The following is a 12,091-nucleotide window of genomic DNA, read 5'->3' as shown; positions in this document are numbered from 1 at the left end:
GTACTAGTCTGCGTAATTTTTACCAACTAGAAACTTGTTTAGTCCTTTTAGCTGAACTATCATTTAATATGGTTTTAATATTTTAATAAATTAAAGGAGCAAATTATCAATAAAGTACTTGGCTATATGTGAACTATTAAATTGAACAAATCAAACCTAACCCACCCAAAATGAATTGGTTTAAGTTTAATCATGAATATTAGAAAAATTGGACTTAGCGAAGTATATAATTGTTCATACGAGATTTTTGGAGAAACATGTTCTGTGGAGTTAAATTTGTGTTAATGTTGTATTTATGTTAATTCGATGTAATGTTGGTTCGATCTCTAATACTTGATCCTTTAATTCTTTTTTGGTTGAATGTCGTACGTTGATGTATGGAAGAGGATCGACCACTTGATGTTCTTGGAGTCTTGAATGAATACTTGTATCTTTAATTGAACTTCAATCTTCGTTGATGGTCAACTTTAGAAGTTAGAAAGTTTTCTGGTTGTTGGGAAAATATTATCTCTAGGCTTTCTAGGGTTCTCCACAAATGAAAGAACTCCTCTATTTATAAAACTCTCTAGTGGGCTTTAAGGATTTGGACTTGGTTGGTCCATAGATCAGGCCCCCTAAGTACAATATATGGATTAGGGCCTTAATTAATATTTGGATTAAATTAAATTTTTTACTCAATTGAATTTTAGCCCAAATCAATAATATTTAATTTGATCAAAATAATTAACTTGATCCAACGATCATGATGAAAACGAGGCCTCATTGGAATTAATCAATTTATGTCTCCAATTTCTCAATTTGGGCCACATGTCAACTTTTAATTAGTCTCACATTCAATTATTTGTATTTTCGTCGTTAATATGATAAATAAATTGCTAAATTGTGATTAGTCTAAAATTTCTCGCTCAACAATAATACTAATATCTACTAATTAATTTAAAAGAATTACATGACATTAATTACAACATCAAAATTAAAAGTCTTCTCATAATAATTTGGGAAAGAATTGTCATTTTGGACTTCGAATTTTAGAAAACGAATATGTTAGACTCTAATACTCTCGATTGTTCCTATTAATTTTTGAACTTTGAAATATAGTTTAAAGTCTTGTTTATAACAACAATTGAGTGTTATGTTTATGAAAAATTATTTTAGATTATTAAACGTGCACGTAGATCTAGATTACCACATATAACTACGGTGATACAGATAAGTACATATAGTAATCTACCGCGATCTATCGTAAATAAACGGTGATATTTTGTTATATTTTATAAATATTTTGGTTCATTTTATATATTTTAAAATAAATTTTTATTTATTTATTTATCTTTCTTTTACTTTCTTAACTTTCAACTTCTTTAGTTGCCAATAGATTACAAAAAGGTATGCCACTTAAGCGACATAGAAGTAATTCTAAATTTTTGAAGCACCAAGAATATCTTCCCAAATGTGATTAGAAAACTTTCCACCCTTTTTTGAAAGTACGATCATTTCACTCTAACCATAAGCACTGCACGAAACTCTAATAAGGCGACCAAATAAAGTACTGTTCACCTAAAATTGGGCACATTGAAAAAGACCTCACAATATGTGGGTAATGTGCACAACAATAATAAAGAACTAAAGCATAGAGAATCAAATAATTAAAACAAAAAATTAAGTGGCGGGAATTTGAGTTTAGGGGATTTGCAAACTTGTCATACATTTTTTGAAAATTGTCGAAAGTAACACATTTTTTGTTTTCGTTTTCAAAAATAGTACATTTTTTAAAACTCTCCGTAAAACTGTTTTTCTCGATCAATTTCGGCCAAGATCAATCATCGAAATTTTTCTAAAATTTTAATATTTTTCAACTTATTGATTGTTTTGGGTTTTTCCTATGCACCTCACCAATTAGACCGAAATTCTACCATTCCTCAAATCTTACCAAATCTTTTTTACCGTTTTTCAAAAAATTATATTCAAATCTTCCCGAATCTTCCACCAAATCTTAACTAATTTTCTCTACGTTTGTCAATTTCCCAACTATTTATTGTAAATTATCATTTTTTCCTTCTCTTCCTCAACCCAAAAGGTTCTAGACTTTGCGGTGCGTAGAAGAACAGAGCAATATTATAAGACACCATCTAAGCCTCAAAGGAGTGATTCTGTTTAGCGGCAAAAAAATAGATTATCAATTCAGAGCTGGAATATATACAAATGATTTTATATTGATTTCTTCGGTATTTGTTCCAAAATACATATGCGATTCAAAGTATTTATATATTTTCAGCCATTTATCAACTTGGTTTACTGACTGAGAAGCATTTTGTATTGATTTTTTCGGTATTTGTTCCTGTTGAAAACGTAATAGGCCCTCACAATACAAATCAAGAAACAAGAGAAGAAGATTGTTCTCTTATTCACACAATTGAGAAGAAAGAACTTGAATAATATTTCTTAAACTTGAATTTCTTACTTTCTTTCTTAGATACAAATGAGAAACCTTACACATATTTATACTAGTAGAAAAGTGTATTAAAAGTCATTAACAATAAATATCAATACATGTGACTCTTTATATATCAATGTATTTAGTGATTAACTATTCCATGTATATCAACTATTCATGCATATTTAATAATGTAAATTCATGTATTATGTTTAGATTAATTTAATTTCAACAGTTCCAAATTAATACATGTGCAACTCAAAGTTATTCATATTGTCAACTATTTATCAACTTGGTTTACTGACTGGAAAGATTATTCATATGCATTGTCATATTTGATTTGTAAATATATATATATATATGTCTTTCTTGCGACATTAAGGCTAAATTAAGTACTTTATGAAGAAACATGAGATCTTGAGAAGATTTTGGCTGTGCTGAACAAGAGAATCAAGTTCCTATTGAAAAGATAAAAAGTGGGGAAAAGAAAAAAATGGTAATTTACAATAAATATAGTTGGAAAAATTGGCAAAAAGTAGTAGATATTAGTTAAGATTTTGCGGAAGATTTGGGAAGGTTAAAAAAAATTAAATAAGATTTGGGAATATTTGAAAAATGACAAAATCTCAGTCTAATTGTATGCACCGAGAAAATAATCATTAAGTTGGAAAATATTAAAAGTTTTTTAAAATTCCGGTAGTCGATCTTGCTTGAGATTGATCGAGAAAACATCATTACAGTGAGTTTTAAAAAATGTGCTACTTTTGAAAACGAAAACCAAAAGTGTGTTATTTTTGTCAATTTTTCTACATTTTTTTCCCATTTTTCAAGTGGCAAAAAAAAATTCAAATATACATTTGATATACATGATATACACTTCACATATTTTATATACATAGATGTTGTGACAAAATATTAAAGTTTTTTTAATGGTAATTTTAAAATAAAAAAAAAAAAAAGATACGGTGGGTCAGCATGTACCCAAAGATCTCCATTAGGTAAGGTGAACATCCCTTAACACCCTCATCATTTCTGCTTCATTAATGATTAAAGAAATACAATATGCAAAAGAAAGAACAAAGTAAAAATGGCAAGAGATAAGCCCAAGCAAGACCTAATAATTAAGTAAATATGCTTAATGACATTTGGGTAAATAAAACAATAATGTGACATTTTTATAAATAAGTTGATCTTTATTATTAACTTAGCCAAAAAACATGAAACACTTGCTAGAAGGCGTTTGGGGCGAGAAGTGAGTTATTATATTTAACGATCATGTGTAAGAAGTGAGTTATTATATTTAACGATTATGTGTAAGAAGTGAGTTATTTTCACATAAAGCACCCTACTGCACTATCGACGTAAGCACCCTACTGCACTATTGGCATCGTGCCATGCATCGTGGAGCACCACGACGCTAAAAGGCAAAAGTCTATTGGCATCAATTGGTCTTCGATTTGCTTCGATTTGCCTCAAACGTTGATGTTGTTTGACTTTGTATTGGACCAAATTTGGTGTTAAATTAGTTCCAAAATGATATCAACACTAAAATTCCATCCATGAATTACTCATAACCTATAAAATATCCAAACAATAACGTAAAATACTTCCTATGCTATCACAGTCAATATCATCTGATTAAGATGTATTAAATTTTCATCGATATGCAAACATTTTTATCGCTATTTAAATATAACTTTGTATTCTTCTGGTAGGGAAAAAAATGGCTTCTCTCTCCACAAGCGGTCCTCCCTCCAACTGCCCCTTCGTCTTCATCACCGTCGTTTCAAGTCACAGGACAGCTTCATCCCTTCACCTGAACTATGATGATTTCACATCAAAATCATTTATTACCAACAACCAATAGCTGCGACTGGAGATTCACATTAAATCTTTGGCCCAAAGGTACCCTTCATATCCCTTCACATATTTTCTTTTTGCTTTAGACTACCCTCTCTCTATCGTTCTCTCTACTGTTCTTGGCAAATGGCTTTCTTGAATCAACTCCCCCATTACTGTATTGTGGAGAAAAAAAATTGTGCTCTCTACTGATAAAAGATCAAGAGATTCAAACCTGTTGATAACAGAGGTGGCCCCTACAAATCCTTTTCCATAGCCATTACTAAATCTCTTGAATGGCTGAATAATGGCTGAAAAACATGTTTAATGCACTACTGAACACCCCACGAACCACAAGATTCTTCATTGAAAAGAGGTATGTCGACTTCTGTCTATGGGTCTAGAAAATTCACAATAGAAAAGGGTACATAGCGGAGATTTATAGAGTTGACAAAAGAGGTCGAAGATGTTGCATTCTGGTCCCGGAAGGTATGGACAAATCTGGCTGAGCCCATTTCTCTGATATGTTGACTTGCAAAAAGAACTTAGAAAAAAGAGAGCCAGCTTTGAGACTCTCCACTTGTCGAGATAAAAGCACAAAGAAACACGCCTCATCCTCTGACTCAGATTCCTCCAAAAGATCATACGCTGAAGTCGTCTCAAGTTCAACCAGCTTAGAATCTGAACATTTTCATGCAACCAACAGAACTTCATTAAAAAACTTCACTCCAACAGTAAGATCTGAAGTGAAGAAAGAGGGCAAAAATGATGATTTTGACTGTAATAAAGTGGTTGTTTTGTCAAGACGATGTTTCCACGACGACTGAGAAAAAATCATAGGCAGGCTCAAAGAACAGACAAACCAAAAGGATTCGGCTTTCTGATAAAAGCTCTTTCATGCAGATAAGGCTCTCCTCTTTATCAAAGACCACAATCTAGCAAAGTTGCTATGCAAAAATAAAGGATGGAACATGGTATGCCCCTTCTATGTCAAATTTGAGATGTGATCGAAAGTTTTACATGTCGATCCAAAAGTTATTCCCATCTATGGGGGATGGATTCGTTTTAGAGGTATACCGTTACACATTTGGAATATGTCTGCCTTCGTACAGATTGGGGAAGCATGTGGTGGGTTTATTGAAGCAGCTCCGGAAACAGTAGACAAAGCAGAGCTGACTGAAGCTTTGATTAAGGTGAAGGATAACTACACGATGTTCTTACCAGCATTTATCAAAATCTATGATGAAGAAGGAAGTGATTTCACTATCCATACAATAACACATCCAGAAGGAAGATGGCTGAGAGAAAGAAATCCCGGAATCCATGGTTCCTTTACTAGAAATGCTGCTGAAATATTCAACGAATACAATCCATATGCTGAACAGTATACCTTTGATAGGAATCTCGCTGTTATAAGCCAAAAAGACTCGTCGGAAACATCAAAAAGCAGAAACAACAAGATGAACACTCGTCGGAAAACTGGACCCACAAAAATGAATAAAAAATTCAACAAAGCTGTTAGTTTTTTGAATTTGAATTATGAGGGTGACAGCGACAACAGTAACCTATCAGAAAAAGTGAAGAAATAGCTGACAGTTGACATGACTGATAAAAAAAGGGGAAACAAATCTGTCATGATGAATTTCCTCTTAAGCTTCCCCCTATCAACACAAAGAGAAAAGTCTCTTTTAGTTCCCCAAAAAATGAAATTTTTCATTACTCTACTCAAAACGCCCCTACAAAAGCTCTAAAGATTGGAAGCCCAATGGGTTATGCCAAAAATGTCGGGAAGTAAAAATTAAAAGGACTGAATCTCTAAAAAAAAAAAAAGAAAGTTTACAGAGTGAAGAATTGGGATACTGAAGGAGAACTTCTCACGCAGAAAGGCAAAATTTGAAGGAAAAGAAAGAACTTAATGAGATAAACTTGGTCGTGGATCTTGGTCATATATCTCCTCTATCTGATACAAATTTTTCTAGCCCTGAGGGATCATCGTACACACCTTCATCTTTATCACCAACTGAGTCCGAAATTGTGAAGGATAGCTTGGGAAATATGGTCATGAGTGACCAAGAAGAATGGGAAAAACAGAGCTTGAAGAATCAAGGTGAAGAGAATGATGAAGAAGCGAATTTCAAGAGGAAATTGACCAAGTGCCTGAAAGATAATAATCTTAGATTGTCTTCTGAATTTAATTCTGAATTTATTTCTACTTGTGATGATGTTGTAGACCCTTTACAAATTGTTCCCCCGAATTTAAACTTTGAAAAAATGAATGATGATGTAATAGATGGTGAAGAGCAAGAAACCATGGGGCAGACTGTTTACCCATGAAGATGATATCCTGGAATGTTAGAAAGCTAAGCTCGGCCTAAATAAAAACAATTATATTTTCCTACTGCCCCGACTTTGTTATCTTAATTGAAACCAAACTCTCTATGGTTTCAAGAAAAATCATAAAATCCCTCTGGAACTCAATTAGCATTAAATGGATTTTTCTTAAATCTAATGGCCGATCAGAGGGAATCATTGTAATGTGGGATGACCTTAAACACTCAATTCAAAATGTTATTGAAGGGAAATTTTCCATTTTGGCCAAAGTTTGCTATCAAAATGGTACTAGCTTGTGGCTTTTCGCCATTTATGGACCAGTAAAAAGAAAAAATCGGTCAATGTTTTGGGAGGAACTTGACAACCTCAAAGCCACATGCCTTCCTAATTGGATTCTTGGGGGAGACTTTAATGTGGTTATAGATGGAATGGGAAACTTCTGCCAAAAATCCAGCTACATTCAGTATGAAGAAATTCAACTTCTTCATAAACAGTTGCAATTTAATTGACCCTCCCCTCACCAATGCAAAATTCACTTGGTCCAACCTAAGAGCACAGGCCACATTATCCATATTAGACAGATTTCTATACTCACCTGAATGGGAAAACTCTTTGTCGTGCCATTATACAAAAACTCTATCCATAATTACATCTGACCATTTTCCCATTGCTCTTGAATCTTCCTCTTTCAACTGGGGCCCTCCCCCTTCAGATTCACCAATGCTTATCAAAATGATGTGGATTTTAAGAAAAATGTGGAATTGTGGTGGAACAACACAAGCCAACAGGGGTATGCTGGATATTCCTTCATGCGTCGACTCAAGCAATTGGCTAAATTAAAAAGGGACAGGTTGAGGAGAACAAGAAGGTTTGGATTAAAGAGATCGATCTGATTGATAAATTAGAGGCCGAAGGACACTTAACCGAATTGCATCGCAACAAAAGAATGTCTCTAAAAGCTTATCTCTCCCAAGCTACTTTCACAGAAACACAGATATTAGCTCAAAAATGTAAAAGAATCTGGAACCATGAAGGGGATGAAAATACTTCTTTTTTTCATAAAATATGTTCAGCCAGACAACGAAGAAGTATAATATCAAATGTGATCAACTCTCTTGGGTAGATATGTACAAAAGACAGTGATATAGCAGAGACTTTTGTACATCATTTCAAAAAGACATATTCTAATGAGAGGAAAAATCAAATTTTCATTGACAATCTTGATTGGTATATGATACAAATCACAGTAGCTTTATGCTTGACAGACCTTTTGATGAAACAGAAGTGTGGTACTCGCTGAAATCCTTTGTTAAAAACAAAGCCCCCTGGACCGGATGGGTTCACCATGGAATTCTTGAAAAAACCTTGGAAATTTATGAAGCAAAACATTATGGATATTTTCAAGGATTTCCACTCCAGCAAAATTATCAATAAAGCGGTTAATGAAACACACATAGCCCTCATAGCTAAAAAAGAAAAGGGTGAGATAGCATCAGATTTTTGACCAATTACCCGCACTACTGCTTTATATAAATTGATCGCCAAGGTAATGGCCGAAAGACTGAAACCTACATTGTCTGACACTATATCCGAGTTCCAAATGGCTTTTGTCAAAGGAAGACAAATTACAGAGGCCATCTTGATAGTAAATGAAGCAATTGATTTCTGGAGAGCCAAAGAAAACCAAAGGTTACGTAATCAAGCTGGATATTGAAAAAGCCTTTGACAAAATCAGCTGGCAATTCATAGATTTTATGTTGATGAAAAAAAAAACTACTCTTCAGATTGGAGGAAAACGGTTGCTAATTGTATATCTAGCGTTCAATACTCTGCATTCAACAAGGAGATCTCCTTTCTCCTTTTATTTTTGTTTTGGTCATGAATTACCTCAATAGACTTATCACTAATCTGGAGAGAAAGGGGAAAATTGGAGATGTCAACTTAGGCCCAAACGACCTTAACCTTACCCACATTCTCTTTGCAGACGACATTCTCATTTTTGTTGAGGATAACGATGAGTACATTACAAACCTCAAGATGGCCCTTTATCTCTTTGAATCCGCTTCAGAGTTGAATATCAATATAAACAAATCCACTATATCCCCTATAAATTTGACTGCTAGTCGAGCGAACTCGGTTGCGAAAAGCTGGGGGTTAAGGCAGGATTTTTTGCCGATTAATTACCTTAGAATGCCTCTGGGTGGGAAACCATCATCTCTAAATTTTTGGGAAAATATCCTCCAGAAGATCCAAAAAAAATTAAGCAGCTGGGAATATTCTCACCTATCAAAAGGGTGGGAGAATCACTTTGATTAATTCCACCTTAGAAAGTCTCCCCACTTATCAACTATCGGTGTTCAAAGTTCCCAAGGGCATAGCTAAAAAAATTGAATCGATTTGGAGGGATTTCTTGTGGAAAGGCTCATCCAGTGGGCATAATATTAGCCTAATCAGATGGTCTAAAATTACGTTACCAAAGGAAAAGGGAGGCCTAGGAATTAATACAGTCCACAATACTAATTTCGCTCTCTTATGCAAATGGCTCTGGAAATTCTTATCTGAAAAAGATCCTCTCTAGAAAAGGCTGATTATAGCCAAATATGATCAGGATATTGTTGGTAAAATACCTATCAGAGGAAAATTTAGCAACAACAAGACCCCATGGAAAGCTATAACAAGTTGTGCTAACTGGTTTAATAACTACATCAGCTGGAAGGTGAATGATGGGGATTCGATTTCCTTTTGGCTTGATAATTGGAACAGCAAAGCTCCCCTATCATTATACACCCCTCACCTGTATGCCCTATCCAGAAATAAAAATGGAAGCGTCAAAGATTTTTGGAATCCAATCACAAATGATTGGGATATCCAAATATATCACCGAGCAGCTGCAAAAGCGACTTCCAAACTAGTATCTTAACCCAAACTGGTGCTATTTATGCAACAAAAATCAAGAGGACATCAACCATCTCTTTATAAATTTATAAATTGCTCTTATGCGCAGTCTATTTGGAACAAAGCGAAATCTCTTCTGAAATGGAACAACCCCCTTACCGACGTGGCCTCCATTTGCAAGGATATTTGTTGTATTAACATTAAGAGCCAAAGAGGATCCATTACTTTCAATACTATTGCTGTAATATTATGGAAAATCTGGCTTGAAAGAAACTGCGGGATTTTTAAACACTTGAGAAAAGAAGCAGCGGAGCTATGAGAAGATATCCTTGCACTAATTGGTTTATGGAGCAGTAGATCTAAACTTTTTTCAAATTACAACTGTAGTTCCATAGCGTTAAATGTTTCTGCTTTTGTAAAATAGGGGTTATCTCTAGCCCTTCTCCTTGCATCCTGTATTGAATTTTATTAATATTAATGAAGCGGGAGTTATGAGGGTGCTAAAGGGGTGTGCATCTAGTGGAGACGTCCGAGTGCACTCAAATGACCCATCGTATCCTTTTAAAAAAATATATATAACTATGAATTCAACGTTGACAATAAATGACGTGGATCGTCGTTTCTTATAAATTCATGAAATATAAAAAATAATCAACAAAATATCACTCATAAATATAATAAAAATAACAAAAAAGTTTAAAATATTATTTTATGGATTATATTTTTCAAAATTTTTGTGTTTTATAACCCTTTCCTAAAATTTTATCAGTTGATCATTGACATTTTCTCAATATTTCTATCTACCATTCCAATAAAATTGAAATCTCAACATTCTCACATGCTCCCCATTGGGCAAACCACTTCTTCTTTCTCTTTCCTAATATGTTTTTCATCTTCTTAATCTTCTTCCACTAGGGTATCACCCCATATTTAGGAGTGTTCCTATCCCAAGAAAAAATATGCTAAAGCCCAAATTGGTTGAAACTCTCACAATCAATTCTTCCATAAAAATCCAATCGATGTTAATAAAAAAGCAAGGCATATAGTGGGGTCTTTGCATAGTATCTAACTCATCCAATTTGGAGAGTTTAGTTGAGTTGATAATTATTTTATGAGAGGGTAATTAGACTAGTTGATATGAAAACAACGAAGTTAACACGAACAAGTTAGCTAAATAATAAACCTCTTCAATTATTAGTGAACCAAAGGATAAGTGGATTTTTTTACCTACCCAACTCAACCCACTTTTCGAGGGTCAAAGACCAAGCCTTGCGACCTAAATGAAGTCATGTCAACATCACCCACCAAGAACCTAATCTCATGGACATTTTTTTTATCCGTTGGAATGCTATTAATCTATTATCCAGCATTATATAAACGACCAGCATGGAGTCTGAATAAGGTAAAAAAAATCTGAATACGAAATTATAAGATGATTTCATGTCCAAAATTGATAGGAGACAATTGTGCATTACATTTCACACATGTTAACTAAGAGTAAATAAAGAGGTTTAATGGCCCTTTTTCTCTGATATCTTATTTTCGTTGTCCAAACTTGATTTAATTTACGTATGTCAAATGGTGTTATTAGAGTTTTAATGTGTTGAGAATATAAAAGGTTTCATATTATTAATAGAATTTAAAGGTTTTAAGGAATTAAATTGATTCGTAACCTTTGGTTTTTTTAAAACAAATTGTGTACTCCATTTGGGAGTTTTTAGAAGTCATGAGAAATTAAGTATTACTTTTGGTTTCTTAACCATCAAAATCCTATTGTTTCACGTTGTAAGTCTATAGAAAGGCGTGTTTAGTTGAATCTAAATATCACTTTCTCTGCACTTGTTTCATTCACACCATTTCTCTTCTAACATGATGAACTTGGGCTATGTGACTTTCTATGATGATTTTGGACTGTGAACTTGTCTGATTTTTTGGCTTACAGCTAGGTTCTGTGTTTGGGCTAGCTCATGATAGTAGTTTAATGAGTTCCATCATTGGCTTTGGTCAAGGATATCTAAGGATAGAAAGTTTTTTTTTCTACATGATACTGGAAGAAGAGATAGAACTTAATTTCTGTATAATGCAGTAATGAACTTTTTCTCAACTATATGGGTTCTTTTCAAATATTAAAAATATACTAAAATATTTATAAATATAGTAGTAAAATGTCACTTTCTCTATTATTGATAAATGTTGGTAGACTATTATCTTCTGCCACACTGGTAAACACTAATAGATGAGAGTAGTCTATCACTATCTATAATTGATTGACAATATTTTCAGCAGTTTTACTATTTAAAACGACATTTTTTCCTAGATATTATTGTTGTTTTTAGTAAGAGATTCTATGATGTTTTGTGTAAACAAAAAGTGTATTACTAGAAAATTTTGAAGAGAAAAAAAATGGCTGAGAATTAATTTAACAAATGTTAAATTTTGAATAAATTAAAAAACAAACAACCAGAGAATTTTCATAGAAAAGAAAAACAACAACCTTAGTCAATAAATTACATATTTTGAAAAAGAAAATTCATTGAAACATTAATAATTATACATAGATAAACAACAACCTTAGGCAATAATTCAAACATA

The sequence above is a fragment of the Cucumis melo genome, chromosome 5 (assembly GCF_025177605.1).
Source record: "Cucumis melo cultivar AY chromosome 5, USDA_Cmelo_AY_1.0, whole genome shotgun sequence".
Classification (NCBI taxonomy): Eukaryota; Viridiplantae; Streptophyta; class Magnoliopsida; order Cucurbitales; family Cucurbitaceae; genus Cucumis; species Cucumis melo.
The sequence above is the reverse complement of the archived record's forward strand: the minus strand, read 5'-3'. Positions refer to the sequence as shown.